This window comes from Talpa occidentalis, unplaced genomic scaffold, assembly GCF_014898055.3.
Source record: "Talpa occidentalis isolate TD23 unplaced genomic scaffold, MPIMG_talOcc4v2.1 talOcc4.6, whole genome shotgun sequence".
Classification (NCBI taxonomy): Eukaryota; Metazoa; Chordata; class Mammalia; order Eulipotyphla; family Talpidae; genus Talpa; species Talpa occidentalis.
Window position 1 is genome coordinate 91,275,639 of NW_023604972.1, and position 20,103 is coordinate 91,295,741.

General features: G+C 37.3%; 1 protein-coding gene and 1 pseudogene across 1 annotated transcript in view; both read left to right on the top strand.

Moving 5' to 3' along the window:
• SV2C (synaptic vesicle glycoprotein 2C) overlaps nucleotides 1-20,103 on the top strand; it is a 385,830-nt gene that overhangs the window by 166,020 nt on the left and 199,707 nt on the right. The gene's annotated exons all lie outside the window — the stretch shown is intronic.
• Nucleotides 13,534-13,835, top strand: LOC119260421 (mitochondrial import inner membrane translocase subunit Tim8 A-like; annotated as a pseudogene).

The following is a 20,103-nucleotide window of genomic DNA, read 5'->3' on the forward strand; positions in this document are numbered from 1 at the left end:
TTCCAGGGGCACAAGGATGGTTTAGCATCCGAAAATCAATCAACGTTATCCAACACATCAACAAAGGGAAATATAAAAACCATATGATAATATCAATAGATGCTGAGAAAGCTTTCGACAAAGTGCAACACCCATTCATGATAAAAGCCCTTGGAATTCTTGGAATACAAGGAACATACCTCAACATCATAAAGGCCATCTATGACAAGCCAACAGCCAGTATCATTCTCAATGGTGAAAAGCTGAAAGCAATTCCATTAAGATCTGGAACAAGACAAGGATGTCCACTCTCACCACTGCTTTTCAATATAATACTGACAAGTCCTAGCCAGAGCAATAAGACAAGAGAAAAGACATCCAAGGAATCCAAATAGGAAAAGAAGAAGTCAAACTATCACTATTTGCAGATGATATGATAATATACATAGAGAACCCCAAAATCTCCACAGAAAACTAATTCAACTCATCAATCAATTCAGTAAAGTGGCAGGATACAAAATCAACGCAAAGTCAGTGGCCTTCCTATACACAAACAATAAATCTGAAGAAGAAGAAATCAAAAAAAACCACCCCTTTTTATTATCGAAACAAAAAAAAATCAAATATTTGGGAATAAATCTAACAAAAGAAGGTAAAGGACCTATACAAAGAAAACTATAAAAACACTGTTAAAAAAATAGAAGAAGACACAAAGAAATGGAAAGACATCCCCTGCTCATGGATTGAAGAATAAACATTATTAAAATGGCCATCCTACCAAAAGCAATATACAGATTCAATGCTATTCAATCAAAATCTCAATGCATTCTTCAAAAAATAGAACATATTATGATGAAATTCATATGGAATCACCAAAAACCCCAAATAGCCAAAGCTCTACTAATGAAAAAAAAGAGGCATCACACTCCCAGACATTCCAAACTATACTACACAAAACCATAATCATCAAAACTGCATGGTATTGGAACAAGAACAGACATACAGACCAATGGAATCGAATAGAAAATCCAGAAATAAACCCACAGATTTATGGTCAACTAATCTTTGACAAAGGAGCAAAGGACTATGCATTGGAGCAAAGAAATTGTTCAATAAATGGTGCTGGGAAAACTGGGTCGCTACATGCAAAAGAATGAAGCTTGACCACTACCTCACACCATATACAAAAATCAACTCAAAATGGATTAAAGAACTAGACATTAACCTAAAACCTAAAAATACATAGAAGAGAAATATAGGCGAAACACTACGGGATTTGCACATCAAAGACATCTTTACAGACACATCACCCAAACAAAGTGATAGTGAAGAGAAAGATAAACAGCTGGGACTACATCAAATTAAGAGGCTTCTGCACAGCAAAAGAGACAATAACAAAAACAAGAGAAACCCCACCAACTGGGAGAACATTTTTGCACCCAACACTAATGATAAAGGACTGATCACAAAAATCTGCAAAGAGCTGATGAGACTCAGCAACAACAAAGAAAATAATCCAGTCAAAAAATGGGCAGAAGAGCTAAAAAGAAACTTCTCTGAAGAGGAAATGCAAATGGCCAACAGATATATGAAAAAATGTTCAACATCACTTGTAATCAGGGAAATGCAAATCAAAAACTACCTACATAAGATTACCATCTCACACCAGTGAGAATGGCACATATTAAAAAAAACTTAGCAACAACAATGTTGGTGAGGATTGGAAGAGGAATGACTGAAAAAGAGAGCGAACTTGTGCACTGTTGGTGGGAGTGCAAACTGGTCCAACCACTATGGAGAGCTGTGTGGATTTCTGGACTACTAAACATAGAGCTTCCATATGATCCAGCAATTCCACTCCTAGGTATTTACCCAAAGGACACAGAAACATCAATTCAAAGAGCACCTGCACTCCTATGTTTATAGCAGCACTGTTTACAATAGCTAAGCTTTGGAAACAACCCAAATGCCCAAAAATAGATGACTGGATCAAGAAGATGTGGTACATATATACCATGGAATATTACTCAGCATTCAAAAAAGATAAACACATGCAATTTGCAGCAACATGGATGGCACTGGAAGGGATCATGCTCAGCGAAATAAGCCAAAAAGAAAAAGAAAAATACCGGATGGTCTCACTCATAGCAGGAATCTAGAAAACTTAAATAAGGGACCAGGAAAATGAATATAAGAAAGTGAAAATCAAAATCAACAAAAAAACTATGAACCAGAGACACTTTTTGGGGGTGGGGGGGGCGGGAGGGAAGGATTGGGTCAGAATGGGGCGTTTGCAATTGTATGGGGGAATATAAAAATAAAATTTAATATTTAAAAAAAAAAATAAATAAAATAAAATGAGGCTGTAGGTGGTATTATGCTAGGTACAAATGAAAATTTTCTTTCCCATGTGCTGTTAGCCATCTCCAGCCAACAAACATTGATGAATCAGCTCAGTACTATTCACCATACAATTATTAAAGATCTATTAGGTGGGCAGTTGTGTCCCAGAAAGTCTAAGACATGATCCCAGTCCTCTAGAGGCTTACAGTCTAGTTGAGGCACTTAGGAAAGTAGACGAAGAATAACAAGTCAAAGCAAACTTTGCTACTAGATCTTCACACTGGAAATACATAAAAATACTGGCTTGAAACAAGAAGATATTTTTCAAACAGCTGATTACAAAAGAAATAAAGAGAAATATATGGTGGGAAAGTGAAGGAAGACCTAAAAGCAATGGCAATGAGCTGCTGCCGGGGAATGGGTGTGGGATACATGCCCAGGTAGCTGGGTCTGGGGTTGGGATAGACTTTCATGGAAGGACAAAAATGTGGACTCAGCCTTCTCAAGGTATGAAACTGGACCCAAGAACTTATGTGGAAAGTGGGGACTCTGGACAGTGCCCCCTCAATGATATGGAATAAATCACAATTCCCACCAACATAGAAAAAAAGATAAAGCAGTAGGACTTTTTATAGGACTTTGGAGGATAAAGAGTGAGCTGTGTGAAATTAAAACATTGGTTCTGTGCCACTAAAACCAGACAAAACCTGGTTCTAGATTGTGAAACCCTTTGTAGCACCCAGCAGAGTCAACGCAAAGCAAAAACTACTAAGTAGAAATATTGTCACAACTGAGAGTAAATTAGACTTATAAAGGGGAAAAGTGAGGAGAAGGAAAGGAAAAAAGAAACTGAACCCATAAATCGAAATTACAAACCACACAAAGTAATGATCCATCATACTCAGCAGAAACGGATCAGAGGATCATAACCCTTACAAACCTGAGATAACAAGAGAGACCAATTGTTATCTTGAAGAGAGACCAATTCAGAGGAGATAGAAATGGGACCATGGCTTGGGATGATCAAGGAAGGTCTGAACTTAAATAAATTAAAGAAGACATTTTCTCCATCTGAGAGACTTGAGTGAAAGCTGGAAAACATAGGTCATTTTCAGTGATGGTTATTAAGAGGTGAAACAAAAATAAGGATTATAAGATTCAGCAAAAAAAATATAGGATACCCAGTTCAATTGAATTTCAGGTTAACAAATATTTTCAGTATGTCTGTTCATGAAATATTTGGGACATACTTTTCCTAAAAAATATTGTTTATCAAAATTCAAACTTACTAGATGGCCTGTATTTTCACTGACAAACCTGCGTAGAAAACACCTTGACAGTTGTAGTTGATAGTCAAGACTTGGCTGTCCAAGCTAGGTTCTAACTAAGGATATTATTCATGTTTAGAGACTAATTAGGGAGGGAATCCAGAAATTGGATGAATTGAAAAATGGAAGAAGCACCTTTAAACACCAATGAACATCAATAAATCCTGAGGACTCTGAGTTTAAGAGTGAGTGGAAGGAAAGGGACAAGAGTATACAAGGAATGGTTCTGGGGGGACTCACACTGTAAATCAGGTTTTGTTAAACTCTACCGTCTAATGATCATGGCCCACAGATTCATTTTTCAACCCCACTTTTGAACATAGGTGCACGTTTATCAGACAATAATTGGGAGGCTAGGGGTAATAGAGAAATTTCTGGGTGGTTCCAATGATTGACTTGGTTAAATGAGTAAGTATGATGCAAACCAGGGTTTCTCAATCTCAGTGTTATTAACATTTTAGGATATATCCTTTTTGTTTTGACCAGGGAGAGAATTGTCCTAGGCACTGTAGGATGTGTAGCAGCATTCCTGGCCTCTACTCACTAGCTCCACCCCCAACCCTAGTTATGACAAGCAAAAATGTTTCTAGAAATATGTTGTCTCCTGGAGGGCAAAGTTGCCTCCACTGGAGAAACGCTGGAACAAATTAAATCTGAACCTTAAGCTGCCAGAGAAAATAAACTGTACTTTATTCATTCAGATAATTCCAACACTTAGGAGAAGAATTCATAAATGACTGTGGTGTGGACAAGTGAATGAATGAGTGTCTTTGGTTCCTGTCTTACAGACCAAGTTGTTTTCAAAACTCAATGTTCTTAATCATTGTTGGTGTTCTTGTTAAACTGCAGATACTTCTATTCCACTCCCAGAGATTCATTCAATATAGGAGGAATAAGCCACAGGAATTGTATTTCACAAGCCAGAGTCTGAGAAAACCCCAAGTCCTACTACTATGCTAAAATGTACTTGTTAGAGAAGAGTAACACTTCTCTCACACCAATTACAAAGTCTCTAGACATTTTTATCCATTCAGTAAGCATGTGTAATTTCAGGGACAGGTATACAAATATTTGGTTGCTCCATAGGTTTGAAGAAGAATTTTCTTTAAAAAATATGCAGCTTAACCTACAGCTACTATAATACTATTTACCATGTGATATCTACTTGGGGATTAAGAAAGTCAGAATGACAGCATAAATTTCAATCTGGCATCTTTTAAAGAGTGCTGTGAATAAAGCCATCACCAAGGTCTGTAATCAGAATAAGTTCTTGAAGTGGATTCAGTCTCTGCATCAGTCACTTCTTTTCAGAACCTGACTGAATAAAGTCCTTCAGTTCCAGAAGCAGATTTTGGTCAAGGCAACCTCAGACCCAGTTTCTATGGTGATGATTTCATAAGGTTGAAGGCCTAAGGAAATCATTTTTTTTTAAAGATTTATTTTTATTTATTTATTTATACAAGCACTGGGTACAGTCAGAAGTGCGGGAGGGTGAGAGAATTCACCAGAGCCAGAGCGGGGAGCAGAGCAGGCAGAAGGACCAAAGCACACTGCTGAGGGGAGCAGCGGGCGGCAGGAGAGGTCTGCGCACCATGTGGGCCCCTCCTCCAGTGGCCGGGGAGCAGCCAGGGATTGAACCGGCATTGCAGAGGCCGCTGGCAGCTTCGCAACCCAGCGCTCAACTGCTGTGCCACCGGGGAGGCCCTTAAGGAAATCATTTTAAAAGGAAGGATTTTAATGATTACCTATTTCTTTTTTAAAATTCCAGTAAATTCTGAATAACTTTAAAACTCACTTTATTTCAATGTAGGAAAGGATAGTTACATATTTGGGCTTGGCTTAGTAATTTTCTAACAAGAAAAATTGCTTTGGTCTGAGTCTTGGTTTCCTTTATTCCTACAAAGTTTTTTGGGGGATAAGTTTCCATCCTCTTTGTCTTAAGTGGTAGGGATATTTAATCACCCATGTAAGAGATTTTGGAGCATTTCACAGACTCATTGGTCACAGAATATTCTAGAAGTAATGGACTTAGGATTCAGAGAGGTGAATGTCATCTGGGAAACATTACCTCCGTAATGACAGGGATCCATAGGAGTAAGTACTGCTGATTTGCTCTAATAATGATATGGTATGCATTAAGAAATAGCCAAGCTATGGAATTAACCTAAGTGCCCAGCAACACATAAGTAGATCAAGATATATATATACACACACACACATATATTATGTATATATACATACATACATACATACATGTATATATATGCACATACACAGACATGCAATGAAACACTACTTCGCCATCAGAAAAGATAAATTTTGCAGGAACATGGTTGAACTCGGAAAGGATCATGCTAAGCAAAATAAGCCAGAAGGAGAAAGTAAAATACCGGATGGTGTCACTTTTATGTGGAATATAGAAAATACAAACAAAGAGACAACCATGAACTTTATAACAAACCCTTGAGAGATGACCCTAGATCTGAGGCATCCAGAAGGGGAAGGTGAGGGAAGGAGTGAGAAAAGAGTAAGGAGGAAGCTCAGTGGAGGATGGTAAAGGACTATGGGTGCTTCAGTGATAGGAGAGCTATGTTGACTGTGCCTGTGGGAGGACATCCTATACTTCAAAATGCTAACAAGTATGTAAATCAATGATACTTCAACTGAAAAAAAAAAGAAACAGAAAGGATGTGTTCTTAATACATACAAGACTCTGAGTTGCCACTCTGCACTGTTCTAAGAGGCACCGTGTGTGCTTGGCAGCATTATTATGACTGACTCTATGAAGTGGTAGAGCTTAAAATGCATGTCCTTCTGGAGTGGAGGCAGCCACTGGACCTTTTGCTGGCTCCAATGTTGGAACTGTCAATGAAAAAAGTACAGTTTATATTCTCGAGCAGCTTAAGGTTCAGATTTAATTAATTTTGCTTTCAAAATGAAACTTGCTTTCTTCAAGGTGGCTCAGACTATATATATTTCCATTCAAAATGCTTAACACTTTGTATGATAAAATAAATTCATGTATGAATCAAACATTAAAAAATTCTATTCTCTGTATCATGGCATAGAATTGCTCACCACATAAAAATAATTATGCAACTTCTTCATCAAGTCATCCTAAGACTTTTGAAATAATTTGCTGAATTTAAAGAGTTGCAGATATGGTCGTTTGTCTGACCTGATTGTCACCAGGTCTGAACCACCAGATGGTAAAAGGATTGCATTAAACTCTTCTAACAACTTCTCTGTTTAGTTGGTCACTGTTTGGTCCCTGCCACCCAGGCTCTGTTCCAATTGCTGGCATGCTGGCTGCTCATCACAGGCACCACCTGATGCCAGTGCTTTCTACACAATCTGGGCGTGGAGAGCCTGTATCTCAGACCCTGCCAATAACAACGCCCCACTTTCTATGTCACAACCCATCTGAATGGGCTGCCACACCAGTAATACTGGCTGACCATGGAGCAACAGACAAGCCCCCCTACTGTTGCTGTCCCCTTGATCCCTAGGATGCCTGCCAGGGGCTGCTCCCAGGCCCACCAACCTGACTGCAGTTGGTCAGCTGGTGGATTTAGTTTCAGAAAATATGAAATTTCACTTCTTTTTCAAGGTGCTGAATCTTGTTGAGGCGCCTGCTGATCAAATAACAATTACACTCAAAAATTGTCTCTTCCACCAAAGACTGCCTAAGAAGTTAATATAGTCAGGGCCTCCCCTGGTGGCACAGGTGGTTAAGCGCAGCGCTGTGAAGCTGTCCACAGCCTCTGCAGCGCTGGTTCTATCCTGTCCCACATACCGTGGCAGAACTCTCCTGTTGCTCCTGCTGCTCCCCTCAGCAGTGTGTTTCATCGGTCTGCCTGTTCTGTTCCCTGCTCTTTCTCTGGTGAATCCTCTCACCCTCCCACAAATCTGGCCTGTACCCTGGTTCTTATATAAATAAATAAATAAATCTTAAAAAAAAAGAAGTTAATATAGTCAATATCTCTGTTATTACCTAGGTCACACTAAGAGAGGAAGCCTGTATGTTAATGGTCAGATTGACATTCTACAGTTATCAGTTTGAATTAGTGGGCATTAGAAATTATATTATTAATTACATATGCTACTTATTTCAGATACTGTTATAATCTTCACAATAGGCATAGAAGTATTGCAATAGTTTAACAACTTACCAAAGACTTTCCCAATCTCTTGTATTTCATTGGGTTTCAGCCTCCCAAACACCGACTGGCTGCCCTGAGGTAGTACATGATCTCCATCTTCGTAACCCATCCAGGGTAAGGAAGAGGTAGTTTAGTCATGAGTTCATAAGACCCAAAGCAAATCTAATGAAATGTGAACTCTCTAAATACATTTGCTTCTGTTTTGAAAGAGCTTTCTAAAATATTTTCTTAGGAATGAGATGACATATAAGTACATATTATTAAATGATACAATTAATTATGAATAAAGAACACACCTATTTTATTATTGTTAATCAACTTTGCATGTAAGAAAATAATGTGATTTTTCCAGGGCATGGACAATATTTTATTATTTATTCATTTTCTTGCACTATGTATAAGACCTGCTACAGTAAATGTGAAAATCAAATGCTTGAATGAATGAAAGAATGAATGAATGAAAGGCTTTACCGCAGTCTGAAAGTAGGGAGGCTGAGGATTAGGAGAAAGTGCTCTGTAATGGAAGTTGCATGGACTTTGGAACCAGGCAGAGCTTGGCAAGAATCCCAGATGTAATACTTACCTATGTAACCTTGGGCTAGTCACTTAACTTCTATGAACCTTGGTTTCAAAATCTGAAAAATGAGGGGTATAATGGCGATAATATTTATATTGCAGAGTTGTCATATAAATTATGAATAAGGCACATAAAGTTCCAGGCACATAGTAAGTGACAAAAATGTGGACCCTTTATCAGTTACTGGTGATGCACATCATTCACTGGAACTCATAATCCTCAAGAGCAATCAGACCTATCATAGCATTTATGCTGAGCAATGGCAACATGTAAAATGGGAATTAAACCCTTTTATACTCTGCATAATTCTTGAATAGCTTGTGAAATATCTCTGAGAAGATTAAAGCTTTCTGTAAGGCAGCTCAGACTGTATCGATCATCGCCCATTTGTATTAATAAAGAACTCTGTAACAGCTCAGAGGAATCACATAATGGAGTCAATATACAGCTTTGCTTTGTAAATGCTCAGATAAGCGCATGACAAACTTCAATTAGCTCTTCTCTTTTTTAGAAGACGCGGCAGTACAGCATGAGATACTACACCAATCTTCATTTCTCGGGGGTCTCATTTTAGGGTTTCCAAAGCGATATTGGTTGTTTTCTTAGCAGTTGCTTTGTACAAGGCTAGAGATTCAGGCAGCAGAAGAGATGGCCACATCCTAAAGAAGAAATGAGACTCATGAGCCTCCAAACCCACGACCCAAGCAAGGGCTCACTGACTTCTATCCCCCACTCCTTCATTTCCTGATGAGCCTTTAACAACGGTGACAACGACATAGCTCAGTGCTTGAGGTGTCACTCTCCTAGTTCTGGAGACACCATTCATGTCTCCTCCATGGGAAGCCTGTCCCTCCTAGAACAAGTGAGATGACCAAGCAGGAAAACCAGAGGTTGTCTCATTTGCATGCAGTTTATTATCTCTTTTTAAGTCTCAGTGTGTGGAATAGAAATCATTATAATGGGGGCCTTCCCTGGTGGCACAGCGGTTTAGCGCTGGGCTGCAAAGCTGCCTGCAGCCTCTGCAGCACCAGTTTAATCTCCAGCCACTGGCGAGGGTCCCACATGGCGTTCAGACCTCTCCTGCCGTGCCTGCTGTTCCCCTCAGCAGTGTATTTTGTCCATCTGCCTGTTCTGCTCCCCGCCCTGGCTCTGGTGAATTCTCTCAACCTCCCGCACTTCTGACTGTACCCAGTGCTTGTATAAATAAATAAATAAATAATTTTTTTAAAAAAAGATCATAATGGAAGGGATATTAATTGGCTTAACACTCTCCTTGTATAGATAAGAAACTGGGGGATAGCTGCCTACTGGGGGAATAATGTCAGTGGTTGGAAGTACAGCCATTACCCTGTCAAGTTGCACAGATGTATGTATTCTCTTCTACAAACTTTTATAATTTAAAGGAAACTAAGAAAGGGAAAATGGTGTCACTTTTAAACCCACTGCTGCCAAAATTCAAGCTAAGTGTTCCATCAGAGTTAGTGATAGTAATAGTATTTTCTATACAAAGGTCAGCATAAATAAGTAAGTGTGCATATATTTGTAACACAGCTTATACATAAGTTTATCTAAGTTTTTTATATTTTATTTTATATAATTCTTAAATCATTTCTCATCTTTGAAGTTTATTTAAAAGTTTACTGATAAAAAGCTGCGTATAGTTACCTGTCTCTAAGAAGAGAATGAACACCTTTAATTTCTGAAGTAAGCACACACAAGACACATATACAATAGAATAGTTAAAAATAATGGTGTCATTATTGAGGGTAAGATGGCTGACAGGATCCTTGAGTAGTTCATGTCATCAGAGACATCAAAGACAGGTGGCTGGGGAGAGCAGCTGCATCTAGAATGGTGCTGGGGATGTGAGGACAGGTGAGAAAGCAGTGAATTCTGAAGAGGTCTTCTGGAAGACTTCATGGAGGAAGTGGCTTTTGAGTTGGGTCTTAAAAGACAAACAGAAAAGAGGAGGGGAGAGAATGATCATTGTGGAAACTGAATACATGAGAATATATATATGTATCAAAATATTGACTATTCAGCTCAAATCCATTTGATCATAGGAAGGTTTTGCTCTCTCAAATATAAAACCCCCAAAGGATTTTCTGCTGAAGGAGAACTTATTTCCTAAAAACAAACATGCTCACACTGCATTACAGCATTTAAATAAAATGCCAAGAAAATAAAGCAATGCTTTTATATTACGAAATGAAGCTGCCAAGTCAGCACTTCTTAAATTAAAAAGCCTCGAGCTCTAGCCAGAGAGACCTTTCCCAAAGAGGCGGCGAGGCCCAAGCCTGCGAGGCAGTCTCTCTGAAGACCTCTCAGCAGTTTGCTTCTTAGATCTTAAAGGAGGCCTGAATGTGACTGCCCTTGTTCATTTATTTATGTCACAGGGTTCTGCCAGTGACTTTTCCCATTATGGAAATTGGGGCTATTTTTTCTCCAGGGCTATGTTTATTAATGGTAATGTTTTTGGCTCTTTTCCAATCCATCTTCTGAGCTAAATGTTTATATTCACTCCACATTGTGAAATGGATTTTTCTCCCACTATCTGACCCATATTCTTAAGTCTGGTGGGCTTTTCCCCTAATGTTTCTAATAATGGTTTTCATTTTGTGTACTTTTGATTGAAGTATAGTATACATACAAAGAAGTACAAAAATCTGGAGTGTTCAGCTTAATGAATTTTCAGAGTAAGCACACTTGGGAAACCAGTACTTAGATTAAGAAAGATTTCTAGGCTCCTAAAATCTCCCTCACGTCTCTCCCCATTGACTTCTCCCAACCCCAATGATACTCTGACTTCTAACAGCAGTGATCAGGTTGAAGATCACTTTTGCCTGATTTGAGCTTTATATAATTATAAGTGAAATTGTGTGGTCTGTCTCTTTTTTGTTGGGCATCTTTTACTCAATATTATGTCTGTGGGATTCATCCTTATAGTTGCCACTTCTGTTTTCTCTGGATTGTGTGTCTGGCCAGTGAACAGACCATATTGTACCTGCACATCACTGATGGCATTTGGATTCTTCCCAATTTGGGTCTAAAGCACCTAGCTGATTGCTTTTAAAACAATTTATGAAACTTGCATGTGATTGGTAAGGAAAAAAAGTAGTGTACTGTTAATGGATACTCTATTATTACAAGCAAAATTCTAACTAAAAAATTGTACTACAGAGTAAGTTCCCAGAAAATGCAGTATATATCTTCATCCCCATTGAATTCAGGACCTGTATCATGATCGACATTGACATACAGAAAGGGATCAACAAACATATGATGAAATGGAAAACTTTACAAATAGGAAAATTTTTTTAAGTTAGAAAACAACCCACCTACAAGATCTTCTAACTAATTGGTCAGTGTGGATGTTCCAGCGAGGGGTGAATTCCTACTATAAAATGAATTTTTGCAGTGATTGGAAACTAAGCAAGAACTAGATGGCCCAGTCCTAAGGTGATTGAAATCTATATAATACATTATAATTAGACAATGTGTCTTTGGGTTGAAAGTCATGAAGAACAAGGACAATCAAATGGTTTCGTTTAATTTTTTTTGAGTTATTGAATTTATTGGAGTTTGTTTTGGAGGAGTTTGTTTTATTTATTTTCTACATTAAATACTTTCCAAGGGGCCTCCCCAGTGGCTCAGCGGGTTGAGCGCAGCACTGTGAAGCTGTCTGCAGCCTCTGCAGAGCTGGTTTGATTCCCAGCTGGCTGAGGAGATTCCCACATGGCGCAGCAGACCTCTCCTGTGTTGCCCGTTGCTCCCCACAGCAGTATATTTTGGTCCGTCTGCCTGTTCTGTTCCCTTCTCTGTTTCTGGTGAATCCTCTCATCCCCCTGCGCCTCTGGCTAGTACCCCAGCTCTTGTATAAGTAAATAAATCTTTAAAAAAAATAAATACTTTCCAAGACTAGCAGAGGAACTGGTATTTCCATTAGTTGTAGCTTTCATTATGCTTTTATTTTGTTTAATTTCATATTTATTTTGTAACAAAGACTTCAATAGTAATGACTTTAGTAATATTGTTTCTACTCATGGCAGGGCAGATTTATCAGCCAAATAGTACATCATGACCATGAGAAACAGAACTTTGGGAACTAGAATAACCCAGCTTGAATCCTGCCTACTTCTGCATTTACTAGCTGTGTGACTTTCAGCCCTTTGTTCAACCTCACTCTTTTCTAGTTTCCTCATTCACAAAATGCAAATAATGATCCATCCTTAACAGGGTCATCATGAGGATTAGTATATGAAATACTGCCTGACACAGGCACTTGATCAGTGTTTGCTGTTGCTGTAAGTATGTACCGTTATTCGTGGTACAGATATTGGTTAAATGCTACTCAGCTGATTCCAAAGATATTCATAAAAATATTTAGGGTTGAAGTTGTAAGTTGTATTTTTTTTTTTATTTCAAAAGGATAATGACCTCTTTTATACCTTAGTAGCATTTTCTTTCATGATTAAACACAAAGGCCTTTAAAGGTAGAGATATTAGAGATAAGGAATATCCAGAGGAAAGATACATGGATCAATGGAATAGAACCAAAAACCCAGAAATAAATTCACATATTTATTAGTACCTAATCTATGACCATACAGTAGAGAAGGGATCATCCTTTCAAATAAATGGACCAGGGGAATTGGATTGTCACACGTAAAAGAATAAGGTTGGATCACTCTCTAACTCCATACACAAAAATAAACTCCAAATGTATTAAAGATTTAGATATAAGACATACAACAATATAATGTATTGGTGATACGGTCAATGACATCAAGTCATATTTTTGATGACTCCATCAATAAGGCAATGGATATAAAAGCAAAACAAAAACAAAACAAAACAAACAATTGGGTTTACCTCAAGTTAAAAAGCTTTTAAACAATGAAAGAAAAAACAAGATTAAAAGATACCCTATTGAATGGGGGGAAATATTCACACAATATATCCAAGATAAATAAAAAACTAAAACAATTCAAGAGTTAAAAAACCCAATTAATATATGGACAGCAGGTATGAATAATTCAACATCCCAAAGATGTCATCATTGTCTCCAAGATGCAGATTAAAACCACAATGAAGGTGAGGGACTTGGTGCAGAGTTCATTTCTGCAGATGTCATTGCGCTGGGATGGATCCCTCCTGGTCTTTCTCCACTGTGGGTTTGGCCTCAGTGGACCAGCAGCTGCAGCATTTTATTGAGAAGCAGCATCAAGAAGAAGCTGGTACCCCAGATGACCCAAATTTGCTGGGAGAAGTGCATTGCATGGACAAGTCTGAACCACAGGTGGACAGTGAGCTGTGGCCTGTTTTGGGAACAGCATCGAGCACTTCACTGATACAAATCAATTTATTTTGAATCAACTGGAACAGACCAAGAAATCCATGCTAGTCTTCTCGGATAGCCTCTCTGATATAGCATTACCTTTTTGAAAATGTTTAAGAAATAAAAAGTTCAAGAAATGAAAAGCTGTTAATGGGAATGTTCAAGAAAACCATTGTTATTCTTGGGGCATCCAGTTATCTAAGAATGAGCAGAGACCAGTTTTTTGACAGGAGGGTTTGGACCATATGTGTGTTTAGTTCTGATTTTTAATGTTAATGTTTAGGAAAAAATTGACAGATTAATGGAAAACTCTGTTAGATGCACATTATTAATTGTGGGACTGTGCTTTCCTCAAATTCCCATTAATTGTTTCCTGTAATTTTAGTAGTGAAACTGCTTTCTGTTACTCAAGTCCCTGTTCATCTTTACCCCATATGAGCACTAAAAGGAACTGTTTTAAAATCCTGATGAAAACACAATTTAACAAACATTGAATGCTGACTCTGTGCCAGACACTGTTTTTGGTGCCAGGGACTCAGCAGTACTCATAAACAGTCCCTGCCCTCGTGGAGCTTATGTCCAAGTGAGGGGGGACAGACAACAAACACATAACTCTGTCAGTAAAATGACAGCCTTGGAGAAAAAGCAGAGTAGGGGTTTTAGGGTGTGTTTGTGGGGTGTTATTATTTGAAGTCAGGTGATTAGAGAAGGCCTCTTGGAAATGTGGCATTTTAGCAGTGACCTGAAAAAACTAAGTGACTAAGATATGTAGGTGTCTGGGAGAACATTTCAGGCAGAGGTGATGGCTAGTCCAGTACTCTAAGATAGGCACTGCATGCTGTGATGCCCTGCAGAATAGTTAAAAGACCCATATTCCTGGAGTAAAGTAAATACAGAGAATGGTAAGAAATAATGCTGGAGAGATGTGCAGGGGCAAAGGCTAGGTGGTGGAGGTAGAGTGAGTACTGGGCATGTTGCAGGCCATTGTAAAGACTTGGCTTTTATTAAGCTACACGGGAAACCACTTGAGGGTTTCTAGCAGATAAATTACATGCAATGACAAGTCTTAGGAAGGTCTGGCTGCTGTTTGGAGAATATGCACGTGTACATGGTAAGGAAGTAATAGTAGCAGTTATAGTAGCAACAGCAAAGTTGGAAGAATAATGGCAGTTTGAAGTTCAGGAGAAATCAGGCTTCAGGCTAGGTACCTGGCATATACCTTGCATATATATGCTCCGGTTGATTTTTTTTCCCCCACAAAATTTTTTGTGCTCATGTAAACACTCAAATCATAAAGAGGGGTCCTTTAGTCTTTTCTTCCTTGATTTTTGTTCTTCCTTTTTAATATTATTTTATCCCTATACCATAATTCCTATATTTACTCCTTAATTCTTCACTTAGTAATAAAATATTCTCATTACATTTGGACATAACTTCAGCATCTCTGTTTTACAATGCCTGTGCAAGCTCAGCTAATACACATCATGAGAAAAAGGGTCTGTCAGATTCAGACAAGATGCTTGAGCACCAAATGTGTGTTTAGATGAGATAATGGGAAAGAAAAGTTATAACATTTGCCCTGTCTTCAAGGAATTTAAATATCAGATTGTTTGTTTCATCCATCTCAGACAACTGTCTTCAGAACCTTGATGGAAAGGTGGTATTGTGTTTGTCTTCTCTTTCTCTGGCTTATTTTAGTAAGCATAATACCCGCCATGATTTCACTCCTGTGGTATATAGAACAAACAGATGAGCTAAATAAAACAAAAAAAAAACTTTTGGTCAATAAAAAAAAAGGCCCTCAACAACAAATGCTAGAAAGGATGCAGAGAAAGAAGACACCTATTACACTGTTTTTGAAATGTAAACCATTAGGGAAAGCAATCTGGATTTACTTTAAAACCTAAAAATGGAAATACTGTATGACCCAGCAGCCCCTCTCTTGGGGATCTATCCAGAGAATATGAAACCATCAGTACATGTTCTATCATGTTCATAGCAGCATTATTTACAATAGCTAGGACATGGAAGCAGCCTAAATGCCCCCCAATTGATGATTAGCTCAAGAAGAGATGGTACATCCCACACTGTGGAATATTAGTCATAAGGAAAGATGAAATGCAGGCATTTTCAGCAAAATAGAGGAGGTTTGAGGGAATTATTTGTAGTAAAGCAAGTTGGAATGATAAAAACAAATACTAGACATTTACATTCTAGATGACTCAATAAAGTGAAATGCTTACAATAGCTAGCGGACATTAATAAACATTGTGAGAGCTCCAAAGTTAAGAGGGTAGGAGGAGAGAAAGGGCCAAGAGTTTCTAGGGATAGTGCAGAGAAAAATTTACGCTCTTTATTGTGTATTAATTAAAAAAAAATAAGCAAGTCAGATCACAAAGTAAAGTTTTAATACATATGACTACCTGTAAATTTAAATATTTGTAGTTTTTTAAAGTAAAAACATAATGCAGGTAAGTGACTTAATGGAAATTTGTAGCAATTGTAAGAAAAAAGTTCGCTTTAAAATATCCTCACCAGGGCCTTCCTGGTGGTGCAAAGGGTTAAGTCTCAGCACTATGAAGCTATTGGCAGCCACTGCAGCATGAGTTGGATCCCTGACTGGGGAGCTAACACACATGGTGCAGCAGACCTCTCCTGGCTCGCCCACTGCTCCCCTAAGCAGTTTATTTCAGTAGGTCCTCCTGTTCTGTTCCCCACTCTGTCTCTGGTGAATCCTCTCACCTACCTCCCCCCACACTTCTATATCCCAGCTCTTGTATGCATAAAATAAATAAAATAAATCTTTAAAATATCTTCACAAATTATTAAGACCAATGTAGTCTTTAATATTTGATATGAGTAAAAAATTCATAGTAGATTCCACATACCTGCTTAATGTACAGAAAGGTCCAACTATATTAAAGAAATACCATTAAAAACAACAAAATAATGTTTCTCTTTATCAGAGCATCAAATGTTTAAATTATTATACCAGAACTGCTGAAGATCAAAGAGATAAAGTTGTGCTGGAAGACTAAATTGGTACAATCTTTTAAGATTTAATTCAATGTTATATGTCATCTAGATGTTTATACCTTTAGACCCAATAATACCATTTTTAAAAATTCACTGTAGGCGTTCAAAAATCCAGCACAGCTTAGTCAACAAAGATATCCATCACAGCATGACAGTGAAACATTTTAAATCACTCAAAATTATAAGACTTATTTTGTATCCCATTCAATGCAGCAAAAAAAAAAAATGTTCTCATAATTTGCAATATAACAGAAGATTCCTGCAACCATATTAAATGTGGGAAGCAGGCCATAAAATGCAGTGCGATTGCAGTTGTATAAATATCATATTAAAAACTAAGTTTAAAAAACCTATAAATCAAGGTATCACACAAAAAGACAAGTGAAATATATCAAAATAGCAAATAAATTGTTGTTTCTGAGTGGTAGGACTAGGAATAAGACTTTCCTTCTTTTGATTTATCCATGATTTTATACATCCTCCGATGATCTGTAAACAAGGCTGTTTACCTCTTAAATTGAAAACAATTTTTAGTAAGTGAAAAAGTGAACTAATGGGGAGGGGAAATGTGGCAACTTTTCGTTTGCTTTTTCTCTGCAGGATAACGAGCTCATTTATTTGATCTAAATTGTAACCACCAGATCAATTTGTGAATATAGAAGCTAAATCCCCAGATGTGCCCCCAGCCAAGCTTTCCCTCATTAGCTCAGCTAGGCCTGCATGATCAGGTTTTAGAGACATTCAAATCCATATTTAAAGCTAATAGGAAATTCCAAATCTTCTACTGATTCATTTTCTTAGAAATGTTGTTTTCCTCCAATCAGGTCTAAGAAATTAAAAAAATTCATTTTCTATAACATTAAATCTGACTTTAGTTATATTACCAATTAGATACTTTTTGATTTTTGAGATCCCCATGCTTTATAAAGTGACCATTTTGTGCATAGTTTATTCTGGCATTGTGGGCATAAAATAAGATTCTCCTCTTACCTCTTTTAGTTTATGAGTTGCGCTCTTTAACGGTAGGCTATAGCTGGGAGGTATGTGAAGAAGATACTGCAGTATTAAAAGTTTAAAAATTCTGGTGACTGACTTATAAAAGGTCCTATGGTGTGGTAAACTCTGTATATCATCAAAACCTCCTAAAGAGTCTAAAGATTCAGTGCCAGGGCTTCCAAGAACTTAGGACCTGCTACTCAAAGAAGGCAAGTCTGTAGTGTGTTGTCCTTGTGCGCCCACTCTGTGGGTGCTGTGCTCAGTGCCGCTATTGCCAATTCCTCAGTCTAAGTGGGGCCCTGACCAAGGTCTGTCCTCCCCATCAGGCAATTTTATTAAACCTCAATCCCTACAGTTTCTCCACTTTGAAATCTGCTTTCATCCTACAGAACCTAATTATAAAGTAGCTATTCAAAATAATACATAGAAATACATTCTGGCCACTTTAATGATGCTTGTTAACCTGTCTTGGAGGGTTTAAATTAAATTATTTTGTGTTATTATAATATATAATATACATGTATTATGTATAATATATATATTATCATAGTATTTATTAATATTTCAATGAACTACAAAATATTGTTAATAATATACTAATTAAAAATATTATTAAATTTAAAACATTAATATTGGTAAAAGAAACCATTTCAATGGAACTTCAGACATTGTTATTAACCAATGAGGAGAGATTTTAGGAGTCACATTCCATTAACTTAGAAGGCTGACTTAGACTGAAGTTTGTGCAAGATAGCTTCTTTCCTAGTTTTTCAATATGGGCCAAAAAAAAAAAAAGTGGAACACTCAAGAATTTCAGATAGCTATTGTGGATTCTAAAATCTATAACAAGCTTCCATGCCTGAAGAAAGCTGACCTCTTTTTGTTTACAGTGTCATTTTTCTTTTCAGCTCAACACATCAGGTCATGAGTCTGTGTCACATCCTTAAGAAAACTCTTCAGTTGACACAAGCTCTGTGATACAAGGCTAGTCTCTGGAATGGAAATAAGAGAAATACATTTTTAGTCCAGAATGTACCAGCCATCTGACCAAATGGCAATATTTTGATTGTATGGTTCAGAGGCCACCTGTCATTCAGCCTTTAGTCAAGGACTGGAAGTTAATTGATTGAGGCATAATGCTGTGAGGTTGATCTGTTCTTATCTGAGCTAAATAATCAAAGACCAAGTGTGACATTTTCATTGCCCAAATCATTTTGTAGGAACTCTTCTATAATGACTTTGTCTTTTACAATCTAAAAAAAAAAAAAAATAGTTGCTATCAGTATTCCTGGTCTAGAACGATCATTTTGTCAAACATCCACAGGGTTTTTGTTTGGTTTCCTTTCATTTATAGGCAACTCCATTGTTTGTTTAATACCCATTCTCTGTTACTTTTGAGAATGTGCTCCAAGGATGTAGCACATGTTATCACTGGATTCTCAATCCATACCAGCTTTGTGACTCTGTAAATCGGCACTTCTGAGTTTCAGTTTCCCTTGTCCATAAAAAGAAGACCCTGCTATCTGCCTTAAAAATTTCATAGATTTGGTGATGATCAAATGTAATAGTACACATTAAGGACCTATAGGAATGAAAACTATTAACAATAATTAATGAGAAGAAAACTGGTTGAAATAATTTTTATATGAAATTAACTTTACAGTATAACCAGAGCTCTAGTCCTTCCCTTACATGTTAAATATAACAGATTTTAATTTTTATTCTGGCACTAACTACACATGTGATCTTGACAAGCTATTTAATCTCTCAGACAAGTAAGTTTCCTTACTTGTAATGCATATCAATGTCTACTATATTAGGAATATAATGTACATAAAAGTGTAGATCAATATGACTAGCTGTAACTATTATCATTATTCTGGGCTAGATTAATGTCTCATCAATTGATGTATTAATTTTATCAAGGTTTATGGCAAATCTGGGAAATTATGGAAAACAAAGTATTTCTTTTTCATGTAGGGTTAGTGCTTATGAGTAATTCAAATTATCAGTAATTTTTTTTGCTGTATCCTTTATTTGATTAGAGAAGTACTTTATAGGAACTATTTAATAGTCATATCTTTATTTAGAGAGAACTTTTTTAAAGGTATGGTTAAAGTTTGTTCTACACAGAGGTGTGGAACATATTTGTTATGTGTGATTTCTAAAACATATGGCACATTTGATTTCCCCTGTTGTTTGCCTTTATTTATTTGATAAATGTATTAATGAGCCAGACATTATATCTAGATTGTTGCCAGGAATGCAAATACAGACAGAAAATTGGTACCAAAGTACCAAGGAGAGTTCTGAAACTATCTCTGTGCCTGAACTACCTCTATT